Source organism: Diabrotica virgifera, chromosome 7, assembly GCF_917563875.1.
Source record: "Diabrotica virgifera virgifera chromosome 7, PGI_DIABVI_V3a".
Classification (NCBI taxonomy): domain Eukaryota; kingdom Metazoa; phylum Arthropoda; class Insecta; order Coleoptera; family Chrysomelidae; genus Diabrotica; species Diabrotica virgifera.
Genome location: NC_065449.1, coordinates 114,332,027 through 114,345,110, shown reverse-complemented (window position 1 = coordinate 114,345,110; position 13,084 = coordinate 114,332,027).

Sequence of the window (13,084 nt, the reverse complement as noted above, 5' to 3'; positions counted from 1 at the left end):
ACATGGAACCCAGAAGTGCTAAAGACTCATCCACATCCTACTATATACATCGGCGACTTCAACAGCCACCACGAAATGTGGAAGTACACCACGAATGATGAAAATGGGGAGGCACTAGTAGAATGGTCCGAAGAGCAAAACACATATCTAGTTTTTGATGCCAAAGACAGAGGAACATTTAAATCAGCTGCATGGAGAAAATAATATAACCCAGACCTATGTTTTGTCTCAAAAATACCAATGACAGATCACTAACAACTGCGAGAAGTGTCCTTGCAGACTTCCCACATACTCAACATCGTCCGGTGCTTATCACCATCGGAATATCAATTCCAATAATTAGATCATATCCTCGACCCAGGTGGAATCTTAGAAAAGCAAACTGGAAGAAGTTCTCTGAACAACTAGACCGGACCTTGAGCGGGGTCCCTCCAACCAGCAAACATTATGAGAGGTTTGTGGGCGCAGTAATAAGCACTGCCAAGAAAACCATCCCTAGGGGGTATCGCAAAGAATATGTGCCTGGATGGACTGAAACATGTGAAGACTTATACACGAAGTTTCTCGAAAGTGGTGACCGAGAAATAGCCGATGAGCTTTTACACAACATCGATACAGCTAGACGCCAAAAATGGATAAAGACTGTCGAAAACCTTGACTTCAAAAAATCAAGCCGGCAGGCATGGTCCTTGTTGCGGAAAATTGGAGGAGCTAACCAGCTAGAATCCAGAGAGTCTAAAATGTCTCCTAACAAGGTTGCCTCCCATATATTATCTCTATCCAGAGCTCCACGAGATCGAACACATACTACCAACGTGAAAAGAGACTTAAGGGCATTAAAACAAATGAACAGAACGAACTCCGAATATTCAGCAAGAATACTTATTTCTGAAATCACACATGCGCTGAAAGAAATGAAATCAGGTAAAGCACCTGGCTTTGATGGTATCCATCCAGAGTTCTTGATACACAGTGGTGCATACACGAAACAGTGGCTTGCAATGTTCTTTAATGATATACTTCAGTCAGGTAACATTCCTTTCTCACTTAAGCGAACAAAGATAATTGCAATTCCGAAACCGGGCAAATCAAACGATAAGCCAGAAAACTACCGCCCCATAGCTCTACTCAGCATGGTATATAAACTATTAGAAAAGCTTCTCCTCAACAGAATTAGTCACAGGATACTAGAAAATGTCCCCATTGAACAAGCTGGCTTCCGCCCTCATCGAAGCTGTACGGACCAAGTGCTGTCATTAACAACTTTTATAGAAGCTAGTTTTCAAAAGAAACAAAAGACAGCAACAGTATTTATAGATCTAACAGCAGCATATGATACTGTTTGGAGACAGGGATTAATATATAAACTGGCCCGCATTATCCCCTGCAGAAAGATAATTAACCTCATTGACAACATGCTGACCAACAGAGCCTTCCAGGTTATAATGGGAAAGGAGACGAGTAGACAGATGAAACTTAACAATGGTCTTCCACAGGGTTCTGTCCTTGCCCCTTTACTTTTCAGCCTCTATATTGCTGACATGCCTGAAACCGAATCTCGGAAGTTTTTATATGCTGACGACTGGACCCTTGCAATAAGCCACCAATCTTTAGAAACTACAGAAATCACTCTCACGAATGACTTATCCATCCTCAGCGAATACCTTAAGAAATGGAGACTACAGCCAAGTACTACAAAAACTGAAGTATCAGCTTTTCATCTAAACAACAAGTTGGCAAACAGAGAATTGCGAGTGTATTTTAATAACAAGCTGTTAAAACACAATAAATACCCGAAATACCTTGGGGTTACTCTAGACAGAACGCTCACATTCAGAGAACACCTGACGAAAACAGCAGCAAAATTGAAAACACGCAACAATATAATACAGAAACTCTGCGGCACTACATGGGGGTCCACAGCATCAACATTAAGATCCTCTGCTCTTGGCCTGATATATCCGGTGGCAGAATACTGTGCTCCAGTGTGGCTAAATAGCAGGCATACCCACCTGGTCGACACCCAACTAAACCGTACTATGCGTATGATAACAGGCACAATTAAGCCCACCCCTACAATGTGGCTACCTACCCTTAGTAATATAGCACCACCCAACCTACGCCGCGAACATGCATTGGTTAAATAATATAACAAAATAATGGACAGTCACCAGCTTCTAGTCCACAACGACATCCCCGATATTCTTGGAAACCGTCTCCGATCCAGGTTACCCCCTCTACAATCTGCTCAAGCGCTGAAGCAATCCAACTTTGACTTAAATACCCGATGGAGAGAAGATTGGGAAAGTAGGACAGATCCGCATTACCATAGTCTACCGGACATCATAGGGAAACCTGGCGAATTTGAACGTCCCCGTAAGATTTGGGCAGCCCTTAATCGAATTCGAACAAACTGTGGAAGATGCGCCGACTCCCTCCACAGATGGGGTAAACTCCCCTCGCCTTCTTGTGACTGCGGCGCTGCAAGACAGACGATCAGTCACATTGTTCAGGACTGCCCACGCAGAGCATACACAGGCGACCCTATAGACTTTGTAATGGCAACCGAAGGGTCAATCGAATATATAAAAAAATTGGACATCTGTTTGTGATGCATTGTATAATGCATAAATCTAAATATATTCTGTGATATACTTAAGCCATACGCTAAATAAAAATAAATAAACCTTTGTTCTTCTCCTGATTTCTTCGTTTTTGATTTTGTCTTACAGAGTTATTCCTAACATTGACCGCTCCATTCTTCTCTGCGTTACTCTTAGTTTGGTAGCCGAGGCTTTAGTTAAGGTAAGTGTTTCTGATCCGTACGTCAAGATTGGGAGGACGCACTGATCAAATGCCTTTCTCTTTAGGCATGTGGGCAACTCACTTTTAAAAGTTTCTCTTAGTTTTCCAAATGCTGCCCACCCAAGAACGATTCTTCTATTCAGTTCATGTGTCTGGTTATCCCTACCAGTCGTAATTTCATATCCCATGACATAAAATATGTCCAAAACTTACAATAATAATCTTTTATTATTAATTTTACATTTAAATTTACATTTTCCCTACTTCCCATCCTTAAATACATTTTTGGCTCCATTCTTTATTGTTCTTCTCATGCATTCTTCTATTTTATCTTTTTTAATAAAAGCTTAAAATAAAATAACATATGTATTTATTATTTCAACATTTTATTTTGCTTAATAACAATTTTTGTATAACGAATAATATACGATGTTACCAGTAGTTTCGAAAAAATAGTAAAAAAAATGTGTAAAATTTTTTGTTCTTCGACGCCCTGTATCGTGAAAACGCATGCCGTTACAAAAATTATTTAGTAAGCAAACCCCAATTATTTTTTAATTTTTCACCTATCCTAGAAATCGTGTTACGTTTTTCTGAAACACCCTGTATATATATAATACGACATAATATATAAGAAGGCACTTATGGAATAAAATTATTTCTGTCCTTGTTTTAAATAATTTTAAAAAACGCTGAGACCCGTAGATTTTCATATATAAAAATGTGTGCTTTTTAAACATAAATTTAAATGTACAGGGTGATTCATGCCAGCGTAGCATAGTTCATTATCTTTAATTTTAATTAAACACCCTGTGTTCCCAATTTTCTAAGCTAAGTATCAATATAGTGGGTTTTGTATTTAATGCTTTTTATTTAAAAACATTTTTAAATAATTTGAAAATTTACGTATTTAAAACATTAATGAATACCTACTGCTGAAAACGATACTGCATGTTATGGACTTCAGAAAACATACATGATTTATGAGCATGTAGTTCCCTCTGCAACCTCTTAATCCCATATGTGTCTTTTCATTTTTTGTTGTGGAGAAAGGTCCAGCTAATTATTGCAAACACATGTTACAATGCTTCACAAATTTTAAGATTTTTTCACTTGAATACCATTGTCCTGTTGTCGGAACATGAGCGGAGCGTGAGGGCAGGGTTGCCAGGTCAGTTTTGATTTCTTCAGTAGTTTTGCTTTCAAAATATCAGTAGCAACCTGTAGATTTTTTAAACCATGTATAATACCCTGTGTTAACCTGTGTTAACGGCCACCTTTACTAACGCCCAGTTTCTAACTAACGGCATAAAAATTGTCCAAACCAATTATATTCATGTAGATTCCCTTACTTATGAACTGGTATCAACGACCACCTTTATATTACGCACGCGGCCAAATAATCTCATATTTTTAAAACCTTCATAATACTTTAGTTATAAAATACTAAAATACTACAAAAAAAGCTACAACTTTACTGTAAAATAAGTTTATTTTGATGTTTTATTATTTATTTATTTATTTTACTTCAAAATAAACTCATCTTATGTGCTTCAGTGCTTATTTCCAACAAAAATATAAATTATAGAAATTAATTATTATTCATTTCTAATTAATAAATTAAAAACAAAGTACTGCTTATCTGATATTTAATTATTAAAATCAGCACCGCAAAGTCTAAATACCACAACTTAACAAAACACGCTGTGCAGTTATTGGAAATTGGAAATAGAATAGTACTAAACTAAAGAAAAGACAAAAACTACCCATTTCATTTCTACCAAAATATAAAGTACCTACCAATCTATTCATCAGATAAACCCTAAACTCATAAATAACTCCGAGGAAACCGTTCCGGATATTGGAAACATAATATGACACATGGTCTATTCAAAACAAAACAATTATCAAAGAAAGAGTCCCTTGCACTTGACATAAATCCTATGTCGCTAACTTTACCATCAAATATAATTATTTAGGTGAAGTGAAACGAAAGAAGAATGCGCTGTTGGATGTTGGGCTTTGGGTTGTATTGAAAATGGTTTATATTTGAGCAATGGATTTTTTTTAGATTTTTCGGTACAATTTCTACAGTTTTCAGTAGATCGAAGTTCAAATCAGTTGGTCTACTGAAAAATCAGTAAGTCTACTGAAAAATCAGTAAACCTAGGTAACCCTGCGTGAGGATGCAACATAATACAATTCAGGGGTCTATGTAAAACATAAAAGAAAGTATGTACTTTTTTTATTTAAGTTAAAAAAGAAATGTTATGTAACGCGCTGTTCGAACCCCCCTCCCCCCATGTAACGCGCCGTAACGTTTTACAAGACCCCCCCTCCGCCCCAAACTGCGTTACGTAATACTTGAACGCTCCCTTACGCCAGGAGAACGACAGATTGGTTAACTGCTCAAAATATAAATTTTGTTCCCAAATGTTCCTCTTTTGAGTCCAATGGTGTATAATAATGGCTGGGAAGCCAAAAATGAAGATCAGCTAGGCGAAGAATTTTGCAAAAATTTCGTGAGATCGATTTAGAAACAGTCCAAAGCCTTATTGCACATTCAAGACAAAATTTACGTGCCATCGAAGATCACGAACCTCTTTCTGTCCTATAAAAATACATTATATACCTTAAATATGTAGACTCAATTGCCTGCATTTAGTTAATAAAATAAACTTTAATTTACAGCTAGAAAATAAATATTTTATTTTTTTCCAAAACTTTGGAGACATACATTATAACGATGTGAAAATTTTACAAGATTATACATATAATCATGACGAATCATGTAAAAAATTGCTAAAGTAAATCTTTTATAACTTATAAACAATTATACATATTTGTTCCATAAAACATATTTCAATATCACTAAACCTTTAAGAATTAAAAGACCTAAAAACTGTCAAAATAACGTCAGAACGTGTATGTGTCGATCTGTAAATTAGTGACGAAATTTGTAAATATTACTGTAAATACTAGTTATTAAAATTATTTTTCGCTCAAATAGTGACTAATAACAATTGTGTTAAGTGTTGATCATCAAGAACAAGCTGTAGCTTCGGTCAGTAAGAGATTTTTTACGTAATAATCTTCCAACTTAAACACATTCAGTATGAAACTGTCAATAGTTTTTCACGGTTGCTATCCCGCCCCAACGGTTAGGCAACCAGTATTGCAGTGATGTATTGCAAGTTATTACCTATTTCCAGACATCCAAAGAGTTAACATAAACAAATTCAAGTTACTTTTAACTACATGAGTAACAATTTAAATCAACGTTCCCCTACTGTTAGCAACACCATGTCTGGACCCAATTATTCCAGTAATCTTACTAGTTCATATGCAACTGCTACGATGACTAAACCACGTCCGAAGTATCCTAAGAAGACCGAAGCTATTTTAATTCGTGCAGAACCAAATTTAGTACTACTCAACTATTTCAAGGCAATAGGTAATGTTGTTAATCCGAAAAACATCTGCTTCGCCTCAAGAATTTTCAATAACAGAATCTGTATCTACCTAACAAATTCTGAACTTGTTGATAAAATTATTACTGAACATCCTACAATTAAAATAAATACAGTTGAACTACCAGTACGGAAACTAGTAACCCCGGCTAAAAGGCTTATAATCTCCAAAGTTTGTCCATCACTTCCACACGACATCATAGAAAAACATCTTAAGGATCTAGGTGTACAACTCGCGTCACCAGTGGCATATCTAAAAGCTGGCATCCCCGGTGATGTATTTACCCATATTATGAGTTTCAGAAGACAAGTATATGTCACTCCAGCCACAGAAAACTTTGAGCTCCAAACTTCAATAATAATCCCTTTTGACAACAACTCTCACAGAATATTGCTCTCTACGGATAAAATGGTATGTTTTCTATGCAAACAACACGGTCACAAAGCAAATAATTTTCAAAATCCTTCTAGAAATCCTTCTCTAAATAAACAATCGTTTCCTACTGAACCCATCCCCACTTCCTCAATATCAAATAATGACACACTATCAAACCCAACAAATAATCTAGATCTTAGTCGTCAACAAATAAATACAGTCGATGTTCCCATTACTTCCATAACCCCAAATAATGATTTTCTTCCCCCATCCACCAGTCAGAAACGAAGTCGTTCTGACATCAGTGATGCAAGTTCTTTAGGAACACAAACTTCTAAAAATACACCCACTAAAATCAATGAAATGCCCACACCAGATGTAATTGTTGCCACTAAGCATAAAGCCAAAAGATCTAAGAAAGACTCCCCCGATAAGTCTAAATTAACTAATTCCACAGTTCACATTATCCAAAATCTTTTTCAAGAAAATTCAGACTTATTTACCCTCCCTGTTAAAAATTTCCTAGCCTTCCTTGAAAATACATTCGGCAGTGATAACCCATTGCACGAAGCACAGGAGTTCACTCAAAATGTCCAGGCACTCCTTGACGATACGTCAAAAATATACCCCTAACTTGAAGACAGAACAGCGAAAAATAGATTCACAAGAGTCACTAAGAAAATTAAAAAACAGTTAAATATAGACAACACAGAAATAGAAAGTACAACATCTCAATCAATCAATGATGATAACGATTGTCTCTCAGACTCTTCCTTGACTACCGAAAGCCATTACTTTCACGCTAGTTCAGTGGAATTGCGTTGGGTTTTACCCTCGCTTAGAACGCATACAACAGCTAATCAATAACACAGAAGCCGATATCATTTGCTTTCAAGAAACTAATTATAAAGACTCTCATAAACGAGAGCTTAAAAACTTTGAAGGTTACCATTTCCTTCGAACAACATTTACTAGAGCAAGTGGAGGAACCTCTATTTTCGTGTCTAACGATTTATTTTCTTTACATCATATCCTAACCACTAATCTGGAGGCTATAGCAGTAACTATCTGGTGTTCTGATAAAATAACTATATGCAGTATTTATATTCCACCTAATTATAACCTCACTGAAACCGAGTTAGATGATTTAGTCCGACAACTACCTAGCCCATTTATACTAGTCGGAGACTTTAACGCCCAAAATACTATGTGGGGCTCCAAAATCATTCGGAAGAGGAAAAATTATAGAAACCGTATTGAGTTGCAATAATGCTTGTTTGATGAACAGTGGAGCTAACACATATTTTAATATCGCATCAGGAAGTTACTCCTCTATTGACTTAAGTATATGTGATCCCAAGTTAGCTGATTCACTCTCATGGTATACGATAGATAGCATATACCTACGATAGTAATCATTTCCCGATAATCATAACAAATGGTCATAAAAAACATTGCACCGTCACTAAGTGGAATATTGCTAAAGCAAACTGGAATCATTTCAAAAGTAGTGCCGAAAACCTACTATCATTAGTACAAAAGTCTGAAGATATTGACGAGACAATAACTCTTTTTAATAATTGCATTATCATGGCTGCAGAAACTCATGTCCAGAAAATGACAATATGCCCCTCTAATGTCTTCTGTCATGTCACCATTCAGGATTTCCGCTATCAAAGTCACTTGCTTCTACACAGCCATGATGTGAACAAGTCAAATTTAGCTCAATGGTACCTCGAGCGTGAAACATTGGATATTTTGTACATCCATATATAAAGTCACATCAATTTTATATGTTCCTATGACGGATTAATTTTAAAGGGTTTTTACCCTAATATTATTTGCTTTGGTGGTTAGCATGTTTGCTTCAAGTGAGGATAACCTATAACTTTTTAAACTCGTAGTCAAAATTTTAAATAATTTTCATCATTTTATCAGGTTATACACATTTTAGGAAACACTGATGATGATCGGTCAACCGATTGAAAACTAGTTCTGTTTGTTTTATGATGTAGCCCTGTAAAGGGATTTTAACAAATATACCTTTTATAAAGGATTTCATGGTTTTTTGTAATAAATGGTATACAGCCAACTACAAGAAATTTTTTCCTCGTGGATTTTTTAATGTTATTTAAGATTTAGAAATTAACTGTTATAATAATTAGTTTTAAGTCCTCATTGTAATTAACTATTGTTTAACCATTATTGTTTGTGTCAATGGCCATTGCAGCCGAGACAATAAAAAAACACCTAAATAATTTTCGAAAAAAAAACAATATTTAGTTATAAAAAAATTCCTTTCAAAATGTTGCGTTTTCGCATCAATGGCGCTTAACGGGCTATTCTACCGTCGTAATAAGACAACTACTACCTAAATTTTTATTGTATCATATCGAAAAGTAGGTGGCAGGCAAACTAATTAATCGATTACTTTAAATTTCGAAGGAATATACATTAGTAAGAATTGTTTAGTACAGAGTTAGCACAAGTCTCGATCCGTAATACGTAGTAGTTTTTCATTAATTCAGGGACAACTGCAAGCTGCTGCATTAACAAGTAATTGTCCGGATCTCCTTATTAAATTTTAAGCAAGCGAATCAAATTTCTAGAATAAGACAACTGGGCAATCCTTCCTCAAGAAGAGAGAATCATAAATATTTCCTTGTGCATTGTAAATAACCCTAAACGCGCAGACTACAAACTTATGAATTATTTCTCTTCATTTATGCAATATTAAAGGTGCAATTTGAATAGACTTCGCTCTTCTATGCCAATCCGTTCGGTAAATAATTCAATTGTTTGAGAATGGCCTGAGAAATGGTGCCTTGGATGTATTGTTTAATATTAACACTGCCTGTTTAAAGTACACTCTAAAGACGGTAATTTTATATCGTCCTAAGGAACTTTACAACGGCCTTATTATATTTTTATTATTCGTATTTTAATGAGTGTATTCGGAATTCGACACATCAGGTCCGGTGCCTCCTAAAATTATTTATGGTCTTAAGATCGAGGATTGGGCCTAATTCGATTAATACGTAATTGCTAGGGGTTATTTGCGTTGAAGTTTTTGTACCCCTTTCTTGGTTTGATTTTATTGAATCTCAGCTCTCCATTTAGGGGAGTCAATGGAGTTTTTACTTACGGAAAAAATCAAACAGGATAGATTTTTTGGAATTTCGAAATGTTTAATAAGCAGCATATCAAAAAGTTCTACTCCAAAAGTGGGTGCTTCACTTTTTATTAAACAAATGATTAGCTGCTAAATTTAGTTGTTTTTTTTTTAAATACCTATAGTGAAGTTACTGAAGGTTTTCACCTCCGATTTCGTTGAACCTTCATCGATTTTTATGAAAACTGGTGAGTAGTCAAGGAATAAAGGTGACATGATGTTAACTTGCGATTTTACTCCGTGGGTGGAAGCCATTTCTTCCAGTGGGTGAAAATTATTTTATTAAAAGTAATACCATAAATCGATACAGGGACAAATTCTAAACAACATTTGTTATATAAAGTTAATAATATAAATCAATACTTTTTGAGTTATTAAAGATCAAAAAATTTATTTTTTCGTAAAAAATGCATGTTTTAAAGGTGTTTTTCACTTATAACTCAAAAACGATAAGCATTTACAAAAAAGTTATAATTACCACTATTAAAGATAACAAAAAATTAAATACACTGCTCACTTAAGAACTAAACTAATGTTAATTCAAAGTGAATTGTTGGTAATTAAATGTATATTTTTTTCGACGAGGACTCAAATCTAAGTATTCAATCTTTAATAACGGGAAACGATGCATTTTATAAAATATACCTGCTAGGCACTTGTCAAATACTTCGGAATACCTACAACATGAGCTCCAGAAGAAGTTAATAGCATTAAAATTAAGCAAGTTATGATGAAAATAAGAGGACCCTTTATATTAGAATTTTTTAGGAAAAAGTTAAAAATAACACATACGCCATTTCCACAAAAATTAAAATTTATAGTAATCCATTTTTACCATTTAACCTTTTATTTTTAAAAAAGTTAGGGGTTTAAAAGATTCAGTTACTCGTTAAGGTGATTTAATACTCCGAGGCATAAGCTTTCAAATAGTTTTGAGGTGAACCTGATATCGTAAAAATTAACGGAGGTATTTAAAAAAAACAATATCATTTTTTGAAAAAAAATTTAAAAGATAAATTTTGAAAAATGTTTGCACATAAATTTTAATGATATCAACTGTTCCTGGACTCATTTGATAGATATTTTTAAGTACTTTTGATGTTTAATAAGTTTATGTTATAAAATGCATCATTTTCCCGTTATTTAAGCTTGAATACTTAGATTTGGGTACTCACCGAAAAAAGTATACATTCAATTACCTATAACTCACTTTTAGTTAACACTAAAGGGTTTTTCTAGTAAGTAGTTTATTTCATTTTGTATTAGCTTCAATTCTGGTAATAATAACTTTTTTCTAAAAACTAACAGTTTTTGAATTATTTATATGAAAAATCGGTTAAAAACATGCATTTTTTTCACGAAAAATTAAAACTTTTGATCTTCAATAACTCAAAAAGTTTTGATTAACAATATTAACATTATATAACAAATTTTTCTTAGAAGTTGTCCCTCTATCGAATTATGGGGATATTTTTAAGAAAATAATTTTAACCCCTCAGAAGGGGTGGCATCCACTCTGCACTACTACGAAAATATAAATTTTAGAAAAAAAGCTGAGTTTACTATTGAAAAATTCGGAAAATTTTACAAAAAAAAAAACCTTACATAAAGATTTTTCTAAAATTAAATATACAGCTTCTATAATTTTGTATTTATAACACTCAAGTCACCCCTCTTACAAACATTGGCGCACTTTTCAGTAGCGTTCGACGTAGCGCGCATTTGTGTTATTTGTTATAACTTTTTAACTAATTGATCAAATTAAATTTTACAAATTGGAAATGAAAGAAGAACATTAAACCTATCTTATAGTTGTAATAAAAAGAAAAAAAAATAAGGGCACAAGTACGGTGTGGGCGGAAAATGAGACTTACATGAATTTTGTTTAAAAATGATTTAAAAATGTGTAACTAATATAATTTTACCTATTAAATTCTAAAAATTTGCGCAATTTTAGTTTTCAAACACAAACATCTTACTAATAGACCTGGATCCCGCCTACCAAAAAAAGGTTGATTAATACAAGCCGAAAATTTGTTAATAGCTTAACGGGGTCTAGTCGGACAAACTTTGATGTACGAGAACACTGGAACAGGGAAATTTTAATTGTGGAACAGTTTAAAAAATTTGGAACGTCAGATTACGAAAACTTCCCATGTATTTTGTCGCACAGAGCATCCAATTGATTTGTTACCCTTTCATTAAACTCTCATGCAAAAATCAGACTGCCATTACTAACCATCATGATTCCTGTCATTTGACATGTTCTTCGTGTTCCACTCACTTAAATGCCCAGTTGGTGATAAACACCAGTCTGATTTTTGCATGAGAGTTTAATGAAATGGTAACAAATCAACTGGAAGTTCTGTCCGACAAAATACATGGAACATTTTCGTAGTTTGACGTTTCAAATTTTTTAACCTGTTCCACAATAATTAATTAAAACTTCCACGGTTCCAGTGTTTCCATATATCAAAGTTTGTCCGACTAGACACTATTAAGCTATTAACAAATTTTCTGCTTCAAATCTCAAAAATTTAATTCAAATGATACGACGTCTCAAAAAATGTAATTTTTGAAAACTACATAGTTTTACAGAATTGCTACCACTTTAAGAGGATATTACTCAAGTTTAAACGGATATATTACAATATTATTGGTATTTTTGTAAAGCTTAAGATGTAGTCTTTAAAATGCACTCAATTATCTTACTTTAAAAATTAAATAAAGAACTTATTTTTGAGAAAGTTAAGAAAGATAAATTATCAGTTAAAAAAATGTTTATACAAAGTCATCAAAACTTTTTTCAGTACAACTTAGCTAAAAGACATTTAATAACAGGCAATAATAAACGTTACAAAAAAATTTTTTTAAGCTCTTATACAGTATGTCTGCGTAACTTGGAATCTTTTTAAAACTTCTTTAATATCAATTTTACGAAAAAAGTTATTCTTCATAACATGCTCTGCATCGTATAGAATCTAAGATGCAATTATCAGATATCAACTGTTTTTTATTTTGTACGAGGTACCAATGTAAAAAGATATGAATTGTAATGTAAATTTTCTTTTAAATTTTGATAAAAAAATATGTAACATAATTTATAATTGTAACAAATTTTTAAACAAACAACACAATTGCAAACAAGTGCACGGTTGCGCAAATGAGTTAAAAAAATTCGTAAAATTCGAAAAAAATCACAAATTTGCAAAAAGCAAAGAGGGAAGAATAAACCTGCTCTATAAATAATAAAATATGTAA